The sequence below is a fragment of the Microtus oregoni genome, unplaced genomic scaffold (assembly GCF_018167655.1).
Source record: "Microtus oregoni isolate MIOR12 unplaced genomic scaffold, Mior012 000045F_ref0000178, whole genome shotgun sequence".
In the NCBI taxonomy this organism is placed as follows: Eukaryota; Metazoa; Chordata; class Mammalia; order Rodentia; family Cricetidae; genus Microtus; species Microtus oregoni.
In genome coordinates, this window is record NW_024543219.1 from 13,588,251 (window position 1) to 13,601,317 (window position 13,067).

A 13,067-nucleotide genomic window follows, 5' to 3' on the forward strand; every position below is an offset into this window, starting at 1 on the left:
TGTGCGTTTCTCACAGAAGCATTTCTTGAAATTCATACACTTTCAAAAGAACATGATTATCTTTCGAAATAAAGATTCTACAGAGAACAGGAACACTGTTCTCACTTCTGACAATACTTTGACAAATCTCAAACAACCGCTTCTCCTTTCGGAGAAACTCAAGTACGTTTCTCACAAAAGCATTTCATGAAATTCATACATTTTCCAAAGAACATGATTATCTTTCTAAGTAAAGGTTCCACAGAGAACAGGAACACTGTTCTCACTTCTATCAATACTTTGACATATAGCAAACAACGTCTTCTCTTTTCAGAGAAACACATGTGCGTTTCTCACAGAAGCATTTCTTGAAATTCATACACTTTCCAAAGAACATGATTATCTTTTGAAATAAAGATTCTACAGAGAACAGGAACACTGTTCTCACTTCTGACAATACTTTGACAAATCTCAAACAACGGCTTCTCCTTTCAGAAAAATACTTGTGCGTTTCTAAAAAAAAGCATTTCATGAAATCCATACACTTTCAAAGAAGATGATTCTCGTTCAAAGTAAAGCGTCTGCAGTGAATAGCAAAACTTCTCATTTGAGAAACACGTGTGTATATCACAAAAGCATTTCATGAAATTCATACACTTTCAAAAGAACGTGAATATCTTTCACAGTAAACCTTCTACAGTGAAACGGAACACTGTACTCCAAACACTACTTTGATATATAGCAAACAACGTCTTCTCTTTTCAGAGAAACACATGTGCGTTTCTCACAGAAGGATTACTTGAAATTCATACACTTTCCAAAAAACATGATTATCTTTTGAAATAAAGATTCTCCAGAGAACAGGAACACTGTTCTCACTTCTGACAATACTTTGACAAATCTTAAACAACGGCTTCTTTTTTCGGAGAAACTAGTGTACGTTTCTCACAAAAGTATTTCAAGAAATTCATACATTTTCCAAGGAACATGATTATCTTTGGAAGTAAAGGGTCTACAGAGAACAGGAACACTGTTCACACTTCTAACACTACTTTGATATATAGCAAACAACGTCTACTCTTTTTAGAGAAACACATGTGCGTTTCTCACAGAAGCATTTCTTGAAATTCATACACTTTCAAAAGAACATGATTAGCTTTCGAAATAAAGATTCTCCAGAGAACAGGAACACTGTTCTCACTTCTGACAATACTTTGACAAATCTCAAAAAACGGCTTCTCCTTTCGGAGAAACTCATGTACGTTTCTCACAAAAGCATTTCATGAAATTCATACATTTTACAAGGAACATGATTATCTTTGGAAGTAAAGGTTCTACAGAGAATACGAACACTGATCTCACTTGTGACTAACACTACTTTGACATATAGCAAACAACGGCTTCTCTTTTCAGAGAAACACAAGTGCGTTTCTCACAAAAGCAGTTCATCAAATTCATACACTTTCCAAAGAATATGATTATCTTTCGAAGTAAAGATTCTACAGAGAACAGGAACACTGTTCTCACTTCTAACACCTCTTTGACAACGGCTTCTCTTTGCAGAGAATACACTTTCAAAAGAACGTGATTATCTTTCTGAGTTAACCTTCTACAGTGAAAAGGAACACTGTACTCACTTCTAACACTACTTTGACATATACCAAACAACGGCTTCTCTTTTCAGAGAAACACATGTGCGTTTCTCACAAAAGCAGTTCATCAAATTCATGCACTTTCCAAAGAACATAATTATGTTTCAAAATAACGATTCTACAGAGAACAGGAACACAGTTCTCACTTCTGACAATTTTTTGACAAATCTCAAACAATGGCTTTTCCTTTCGGAGAAACTCATGTATGTTTCTAACAAAAGCATTTCATGAAATTCATACATTTTCCAAAGAACATGATTATCTTTCTAAGTAAAGGTTCCACAGGGAACACTGTTCTCACTTCTATCAATACTTTGACATATAGCAAACAACGTCTTCTCTTTTCAGAGAAACACATGTGCGTTTCTCACAGAAGCATTGCTTGAAATTCATACACTTTCAAAAGAACATGATTATCTTTCGAAATAAAGATTCTACAGAGAACAGGAACACTGTTCTCACTTCTGACAATACTTTGACAAATCTCAAACAACGGCTTCTCCTTTCAGAAAAATACTTGTGCGTTTCTAAAAAAAAGCATTTCATGAAATCCATACACTTTCAAAGAAGATGATTCTCGTTCAAAGTAAAGCGTCTGCAGTGAATAGCAAAACTTCTCATTTGAGAAACACGTGTGTATATCACAAACGCATTTCATGAAATTCATACACTTTCAAAAGAACGTGATTATCTTTCACAGTAAACCTTCTACAGTGAAACGGAACACTGTACTCCAAACACTACTTTGACATATAGCAAACAACGTCTTCTCTTTTCAGAGAAACACATGTGCGTTTCTCACAGAAGGATTACTTGAAATTCATACACTTTCCAAAGAACATGATTATCTTTCGAAATAAAGATTCTCCAGAGAACAGGAACACTGTTCTCACTTCTGACAATACTTTGACAAATCTTAAACAACGGCTTCTTTTTTCGGAGAAACTAGTGTACGTTTCTCACAAAAGCATTTCAAGAAATTCATACATTTTCAAAGGAACATGATTATCGTTGGACCTAAAGGGTCTACAGAGAACAGGAACACTGTTCACACTTCTAACAATACTTTGACATTTAGCAAACAACGTCTTGTCTTTTTAGAGAAACACACGTGCGTTTCTCACAGAAGCATTTCTTGAAATTCATACACTTTCAAAAGAACATGATTATCTTTCGAAGTAAAGATTCTACAGAGAACAGGAACACTGTTCTCACTTCTAACACCTCTTTGACAACGGCTTCTCTTTTCAGAGAATACACTTTCAAAAGAACGTGATTATCTTTCAGTGTAAACCTTCTACAGTGAAAAGGAACACTGTACTCACTTCTAACACTACTTTGACATATATCAAACAACGGCTTCTCTTTTCAGAGAAACACATGTGCGTTTCTCACAAAAGCAGTTCATCAAATTCATGCAATTTCCAAAGAACATAATTGTGTTTCAAAATAAAGATTCTACAGAGAACAGGAACACAGTTCTCACTTCTGACAATTTTTTGACAAATCTCAAACAATGGCTTTTCCTTTCGGAGAAACTCTTGTATGTTTCCCACAAAAGCATTTCATGAAATTCATACATTTTCCAAAGAACATGATTATCTTTGGAAGTAAAGGTTCCACAGAGAACAGGAACACTGTTCTCACTTCTATCAATACTTTGACATATAGCAAACAACGTCATCTCTTTTCAGAGAAACACATGTGCGTTTCTCACAAAAGCAGTTCATCAAATTCATGCACTTTCCAAAGAACATAATTATGTTTCAAAATAAAGATTCTACAGAGAACAGGAACACAGTTCTCACTTCTGACAATTTTTTGACAAATCTCAAACAATGGCTTTTCCTTTCGGAGAAACTCTTGTATGTTTCCCACAAAAGCATTTCATGAAATTCATACATTTTCCAAAGAACATGATTATCTTTGGAAGTAAAGGTTCCACAGAGAACAGGAACACTGTTCTCACGTCTATCAATACTTTGACATATAGCAAACAACGTCATCTCTTTTCAGAGAAACACATGTGCGTTTCTCACAGAAGCATTTCTTGAAATTCATACACTTTCAAAAGAACATGATTAGCTTTCGAAAGAAAGATTCTACAGAGAACAGAAACACTGTTCTCACTTCTGACAATACTTTGACAAATCTCAAACAACGGCTTCTCCTTTCGGAGAAACTCATGTACGTTTCTCACAAAAGCATTTCATGAAATTCATACATTTTACAAGGAACATGATTATCTTTGGAAGTAAAGGTTCTACAGAGAATACGAACACTGATCTCACTTGTGACTAACACTACTTGATTCTCTTTCAACGTAAAGCAACTGCAGTGAATAGCAAAACTTTTCATTTGAGAAACACATGTGCATCTCACAAAAGCATTTCATGAAATTCATAGACTTTCAAAAGAACGTGATTATCTTTCAGAGTAAACCTTCTACAGTGAAAAGGAACACTGTACTCACTTCTAACACTACTTTGACATATATCAAACAACGGCTTCTCTTTTCAGAGAAACACATGTGCGTTTCTCACAAAAGCAGTTCATCAAATTCATGCACTTTCCAAAGAACATAATTATGTTTCAAAATAAAGATTCTACAGAGAACAGGAACACAGTTCTCACTTCTGACAATTTTTTGACAAATCTCAAACAATGGCTTTTCCTTTCGGAGAAACTCTTGTATGTTTCCCACAAAAGCATTTCATGAAATTCATACATTTTCCAAAGAACATGATTATCTTTGGAAGTAAAGGTTCCACAGAGAACAGGAACACTGTTCTCACTTCTATCAATACTTTGACATATAGCAAACAACGTCATCTCTTTTCAGAGAAACACATGTGCGTTTCTCACAGAAGCATTTCTTGAAATTCATACACTTTCAAAAGAACATGATTATCTTTCGAAATAAAGATTCTACAGAGAACAGGAACACTGTTCTCACTTCTGACAATACTTTGACAAATCTCAAACAACGGCTTCTCCTTTCGGAGAAACTCATGTACGTTTCTCACAAAAGCATTTCATGAAATTCATACATTTTACAAGGAACATGATTATCTTTGGACGTAAAGGTTCTACAGAGAACACGAAAACTGATCTCACATGTGACTAACACTACTTTGACATATAGCAAACAACGGCTTCTCTTCTCAGAGAAACACAAGTGCGTTTCTCACAAAAGCAGTTCAACAAATTCATACACTTTCCAAAGAATATGATTATCTTTCGAAGTAAAGATTCTACAGAGAACAGGAACACTGTTCTCACTTCTAACACCTCTTTGACAACGGCTTCTCTTTGCAGAGAATACACTTTCAAAAGAACGTGATTATCTTTCTGAGTTAACCTTCTACAGTGAAAAGGAACACTGTACTCACTTCTAACACTACTTTGACATATACCAAACAACGGCTTCACTTTTCAGAGAAACACATGTGCGTTTCTCACAAAAGCAGTTCATCAAATTCATGCACTTTCCAAAGAACATAATTATGTTTCAAAATAATGATTCTACAGAGAACAGGAACACTGTTCTCACTTCTGACAATTTTTTGACAAATCTCAAACAATGGCTTTTCCTTTTGGAGAAACTCATGTATGTTTCTCACAAAAGCATTTCATGAAATTCATACATTTTCCAAAGAACATGATTATCTTTCTAAGTAAAGGTTCCACAGAGAACAGGAACACTGTTCTCACTTCTATCAATACTTTGACATATAGCAAACAACGTCTTCTCTTTTCAGAGAAACACATGTGCGTTTCTCACAGAAGCATTTCTTGAAATTCATACACTTTCCAAAGAACATGATTATCTTTTGAAATAAAGATTCTACAGAGAACAGGAACACTGTTCTCACTTCTGACAATACTTTAACAAATCTCAAACAACGGCTTCTCCTTTCAGAAAAATACTTGTGCGTTTCTAAAAAAAAGCATTTCATGAAATCCATACACTTTCAAAGAAGATGATTCTCGTTCAAAGTAAAGCGTCTGCAGTGAATAGCAAAACTTCTCATTTGAGAAACACGTGTGTATATCACAAAAGCATTTCATGAAATTCATACACTTTCAAAAGAACGTGAATATCTTTCACAGTAAACCTTCTACAGTGAAACGGAACACTGTACTCCAAACACTACTTTGATATATAGCAAACAACGTCTTCTCTTTTCAGAGAAACACATGTGCGTTTCTCACAGAAGGATTACTTGAAATTCATACACTTTCCAAAAAACATGATTATCTTTTGAAATAAAGATTCTCCAGAGAACAGGAACACTGTTCTCACTTCTGACAATACTTTGACAAATCTTAAACAACGGCTTCTTTTTTCGGAGAAACTAGTGTACGTTTCTCACAAAAGTATTTCAAGAAATTCATACATTTTCCAAGGAACATGATTATCGTTGGACGTAAAGGGTCTACAGAGAACAGGAACACTGTTCACACTTCTAACACTACTTTGATATATAGCAAACAACGTCTACTCTTTTTAGAGAAACACATGTGCGTTTTTCACAGAAGCATTTCTTGAAATTCATACACTTTCAAAAGAACATGATTAGCTTTCGAAATAAAGATTCTCCAGAGAACAGGAACACTGTTCTCACTTCTGACAATACTTTGACAAATCTCAAAAAACGGCTTCTCCTTTCGGAGAAACTCATGTACGTTTCTCACAAAAGCATTTCATGAAATTCATACATTTTACAAGGAACATGATTATCTTTGGAAGTAAAGGTTCTACAGAGAATACGAACACTGATCTCACTTGTGACTAACACTACTTTGACATATAGCAAACAACGGCTTCTCTTTTCAGAGAAACACAAGTGCGTTTCTCACAAAAGCAGTTCATCAAATTCATACACTTTCCAAAGAATATGATTATCTTTCGAAGTAAAGATTCTACAGAGAACAGGAACACTGTTCTCACTTCTAACACCTCTTTGACAACGGCTTCTCTTTGCAGAGAATACACTTTCAAAAGAACGTGATTATCTTTCTGAGTTAACCTTCTACAGTGAAAAGGAACACTGTACTCACTTCTAACAATACTTTGACATATACCAAACAACGGCTTCTCTTTTCAGAGAAACACATGTGCGTTTCTCACAAAAGCAGTTCATCAAATTCATGCACTTTCCAAAGAACATAATTATGTTTCAAAATAAAGATTCTACAGAGAACAGGAACACTGTTCTCATTTCTGACAATTCTTTGACAAATCTCAAACAGTGGCTTATCCTTTCTGAGAAAATCATGTATGTTTCTCACAAAAGCATTTCATGAAATTCATACATTTTCCAAGGAACAGGATTATCGTTGGACGTAAAGGGTCTACAGAGAACAGGAACACTGTTCACACTTCTAACACTACTTTGACATATAGCAAACACCGTCTTCTCTTTTTAGAGAAACACATGTGCGTTTCTCACAGAAGCATTGCTTGAAATTCATACACTTTCAAAAGAACATGATTATCTTTCGAAATAAAGATTCTACAGAGAACAGGAACACTGTTCTCACTTCTGACAATACTTTGACAAATCTCAAACAACGGCTTCTCCTTTCAGAAAAATACTTGTGCGTTTCTAAAAAAAAGCATTTCATGAAATCCATACACTTTCAAAGAAGATGATTCTCGTTCAAAGTAAAGCGTCTGCAGTGAATAGCAAAACTTCTCATTTGAGAAACACGTGTGTATATCACAAACGCATTTCATGAAATTCATACACTTTCAAAAGAACGTGATTATCTTTCACAGTAAACCTTCTACAGTGAAACGGAACACTGTACTCCAAACACTACTTTGACATATAGCAAACAACATCTTCTCTTTTCAGAGAAACACATGTGCGTTTCTCACAGAAGGATTACTTGAAATTCATACACTTTCCAAAGAACATGATTATCTTTCGAAATAAAGATTCTCCAGAGAACAGGAACACTGTTCTCACTTCTGACAATACTTTGACAAATCTTAAACAACGGCTTCTTTTTTCGGAGAAACTAGTGTACGTTTCTCACAAAAGCATTTCAAGAAATTCATACATTTTCAAAGGAACATGATTATCGTTGGACCTAAAGGGTCTACAGAGAACAGGAACACTGTTCACACTTCTAACAATACTTTGACATTTAGCAAACAACGTCTTGTCTTTTTAGAGAAACACACGTGCGTTTCTCACAGAAGCAGTTCTTGAAATTCATACACTTTCAAAAGAACATGATTATCTTTCGAAGTAAAGATTCTACAGAGAACAGGAACACTGTTCTCACTTCTAACACCTCTTTGACAACGGCTTCTCTTTTCAGAGAATACACTTTCAAAAGAACGTGATTATCTTTCAGAGTAAACCTTCTACAGTGAAAAGGAACACTGTACTCACTTCTAACACTACTTTGACATATATCAAACAACGGCTTCTCTTTTCAGAGAAACACATGTGCGTTTCTCACAAAAGCAGTTCATCAAATTCATGCACTTTCCAAAGAACATAATTATGTTTCAAAATAAAGATTCTACAGAGAACAGGAACACAGTTCTCACTTCTGACAATTTTTTGACAAATCTCAAACAATGGCTTTTCCTTTCGGAGAAACTCTTGTATGTTTCCCACAAAAGCATTTCATGAAATTCATACATTTTCCAAAGAACATGATTATCTTTGGAAGTAAAGGTTCCACAGAGAACAGGAACACTGTTCTCACGTCTATCAATACTTTGACATATAGCAAACAACGTCATCTCTTTTCAGAGAAACACATGTGCGTTTCTCACAGAAGCATTTCTTGAAATTCATACACTTTCAAAAGAACATGATTATCTTTCGAAATAAAGATTCTACAGAGAACAGGAACACTGTTCTCACTTCTGACAATACTTTGACAAATCTCAAACAACCGCTTCTCCTTTCGGAGAAACTCATGTACGTTTCTCACAAAAGCATTTCATGAAATTCATACATTTTCCAAAGAACATGATTATCTTTCTAAGTAAAGGTTCCACAGAGAACAGGAACACTGTTCTCACTTCTATCAATACTTTGACATATAGCAAACAACGTCTTCTCTTTTCAGAGAAACACATGTGCGTTTCTCACAGAAGCATTTCTTGAAATTCATACACTTTCCAAAGAACATGATTATCTTTTGAAATAAAGATTCTACAGAGAACAGGAACACTGTTCTCACTTCTGACAATACTTTGACAAATCTCAAACAACGGCTTCTCCTTTCAGAAAAATACTTGTGCGTTTCTAAAAAAAAGCATTTCATGAAATCCATACACTTTCAAAGAAGATGATTCTCGTTCAAAGTAAAGCGTCTGCAGTGAATAGCAAAACTTCTCATTTGAGAAACACGTGTGTATATCACAAAAGCATTTCATGAAATTCATACACTTTCAAAAGAACGTGAATATCTTTCACAGTAAACCTTCTACAGTGAAACGGAACACTGTACTCCAAACACTACTTTGATATATAGCAAACAACGTCTTCTCTTTTCAGAGAAACACATGTGCGTTTCTCACAGAAGGATTACTTGAAATTCATACACTTTCCAAAAAACATGATTATCTTTTGAAATAAAGATTCTCCAGAGAACAGGAACACTGTTCTCACTTCTGACAATATTTTGACAAATCTTAAACAACGGCTTCTTTTTTCGGAGAAACTAGTGTACGTTTCTCACAAAAGTATTTCAAGAAATTCATACATTTTCCAAGGAACATGATTATCGTTGGACGTAAAGGGTCTACAGAGAACAGGAACACTGTTCACACTTCTAACACTACTTTGATATATAGCAAACAACGTCTACTCTTTTTAGAGAAACACATGTGCGTTTCTCACAGAAGCATTTCTTGAAATTCATACACTTTCAAAAGAACATGATTAGCTTTCGAAATAAAGATTCTCCAGAGAACAGGAACACTGTTCTCACTTCTGACAATACTTTGACAAATCTCAAAAAACGGCTTCTCCTTTCGGAGAAACTCATGTACGTTTCTCACAAAAGCATTTCATGAAATTCATACATTTTACAAGGAACATGATTATCTTTGGAAGTAAAGGTTCTACAGAGAATACGAACACTGATCTCACTTGTGACTAACACTACTTTGACATATAGCAAACAACGGCTTCTCTTTTCAGAGAAACACAAGTGCGTTTCTCACAAAAGCAGTTCATCAAATTCATACACTTTCCAAAGAATATGATTATCTTTCGAAGTAAAGATTCTACAGAGAACAGGAACACTGTTCTCACTTCTAACACCTCTTTGACAACGGCTTCTCTTTGCAGAGAATACACTTTCAAAAGAACGTGATTATCTTTCTGAGTTAACCTTCTACAGTGAAAAGGAACACTGTACTCACTTCTAACACTACTTTGACATATACCAAACAACGGCTTCTCTTTTCAGAGAAACACATGTGCGTTTCTCACAAAAGCAGTTCATCAAATTCATGCACTTTCCAAAGAACATAATTATGTTTCAAAATAACGATTCTACAGAGAACAGGAACACAGTTCTCACTTCTGACAATTTTTTGACAAATCTCAAACAATGGCTTTTCCTTTCGGAGAAACTCATATATGTTTCTAACAAAAGCATTTCATGAAATTCATACATTTTCCAAAGAACATGATTATCTTTCTAAGTAAAGGTTCCACAGGGAACACTGTTCTCACTTCTATCAATACTTTGACATATAGCAAACAACGTCTTCTCTTTTCAGAGAAACACATGTGCGTTTCTCACAGAAGCATTGCTTGAAATTCATACACTTTCAAAAGAACATGATTATCTTTCGAAATAAAGATTCTACAGAGAACAGGAACACTGTTCTCACTTCTGACAATACTTTGACAAATCTCAAACAACGGCTTCTCCTTTCAGAAAAATACTTGTGCGTTTCTAAAAAAAAGCATTTCATGAAATCCATACACTTTCAAAGAAGATGATTCTCGTTCAAAGTAAAGCGTCTGCAGTGAATAGCAAAACTTCTCATTTGAGAAACACGTGTGTATATCACAAAAGCATTTCATGAAATTCATACACTTTCAAAAGAACGTGATTATCTTTCACAGTAAACCTTCTACAGTGAAACGGAACACTGTACTCCAAACACTACTTTGACATATAGCAAACAACGTCTTCTCTTTTCAGAGAAACACATGTGCGTTTCTCACAGAAGGATTACTTGAAATTCATACACTTTCCAAAGAACATGATTATCTTTCGAAATAAAGATTCTCCAGAGAACAGGAACACTGTTCTCACTTCTGACAATACTTTGACAAATCTTAAACAACGGCTTCTTTTTTCGGAGAAACTAGTGTACGTTTCTCACAAAAGCATTTCAAGAAATTCATACATTTTCAAAGGAACATGATTATCGTTGGACCTAAAGGGTCTACAGAGAACAGGAACACTGTTCACACTTCTAACAATACTTTGACATTTAGCAAACAACGTCTTGTCTTTTTAGAGAAACACACGTGCGTTTCTCACAGAAGCATTTCTTGAAATTCATACACTTTCAAAAGAACATGATTATCTTTCGAAGTAAAGATTCTACAGAGAACAGGAACACTGTTCTCACTTCTAACACCTCTTTGACAACGGCTTCTCTTTTCAGAGAATACACTTTCAAAAGAACGTGATTATCTTTCAGAGTAAACCTTCTACAGTGAAAAGGAACACTGTACTCACTTCTAACACTACTTTGACATATATCAAACAACGGCTTCTCTTTTCAGAGAAACACATGTGCGTTTCTCACAAAAGCAGTTCATCAAATTCATGCACTTTCCAAAGAACATAATTATGTTTCAAAATAAAGATTCTACAGAGAACAGGAACAAAGTTCTCACTTCTGACAATTTTTTGACAAATCTCAAACAATGGCTTTTCCTTTCGGAGAAACTCTTGTATGTTTCCCACAAAAGCATTTCATGAAATTCATACATTTTCCAAAGAACATGATTATCTTTGGAAGTAAAGGTTCCACAGAGAACAGGAACACTGTTCTCACGTCTATCAATACTTTGACATATAGCAAACAACGTCATCTCTTTTCAGAGAAACACATGTGCGTTTCTCACAGAAGCATTTCTTGAAATTCATACACTTTCAAAAGAACATGATTAGCTTTCGAAAGAAAGATTCTACAGAGAACAGAAACACTGTTCTCACTTCTGACAATACTTTGACAAATCTCAAACAACGGCTTCTCCTTTCGGAGAAACTCATGTACGTTTCTCACAAAAGCATTTCATGAAATTCATACATTTTACAAGGAACATGATTATCTTTGGAAGTAAAGGTTCTACAGAGAATACGAACACTGATCTCACTTGTGACTAACACTACTTGATTCTCTTTCAACGTAAAGCAACTGCAGTGAATAGCAAAACTTTTCATTTGAGAAACACATGTGCATCTCACAAAAGGATTTCTTGAAATTCATACACTTTCAAAAGAACATGATTATCTTTCGAAATAAAGATTCTACAGAGAACAGGAACACTGTTCTCACTTCTGACAATACTTTGACAAATCTCAAACAACGGCTTCTCCTTTCGGAGAAACTCATGTACGTTTCTCACAAAAGCATTTTATGAAATTCATACATTTTACAAGGAACATGATTATCTTTGGACGTAAAGGTTCTACAGAGAACACGAAAACTGATCTCACATGTGACTAACACTACTTTGACATATAGCAAACAACGGCTTCTCTTCTCAGAGAAACACAAGTGCGTTTCTCACAAAAGCAGTTCAACAAATTCATACACTTTCCAAAGAATATGATTATCTTTCGAAGTAAAGATTCTACAGAGAACAGGAACACTGTTCTCACTTCTAACACCTCTTTGACAACGGCTTCTCTTTGCAGAGAATACACTTTCAAAAGAACGTGATTATCTTTCTGAGTTAACCTTCTACAGTGAAAAGGAACACTGTACTCACTTCTAACACTACTTTGACATATACCAAACAACGGCTTCACTTTTCAGAGAAACACATGTGCGTTTCTCACAAAAGCAGTTCATCAAATTCATGCACTTTCCAAAGAACATAATTATGTTTCAAAATAATGATTCTACAGAGAACAGGAACACTGTTCTCACTTCTGACAATTTTTTGACAAATCTCAAACAATGGCTTTTCCTTTTGGAGAAACTCATGTATGTTTCTCACAAAAGCATTTCATGAAATTCATACATTTTCCAAAGAACATGATTATCTTTCTAAGTAAAGGTTCCACAGAGAACAGGAACACTGTTCTCACTTCTATCAATACTTTGACATATAGCAAACAACGTCTTCTCTTTTCAGAGAAACACATGTGCGTTTCTCACAGAAGCATTTCTTGAAATTCATACACTTTCCAAAGAAC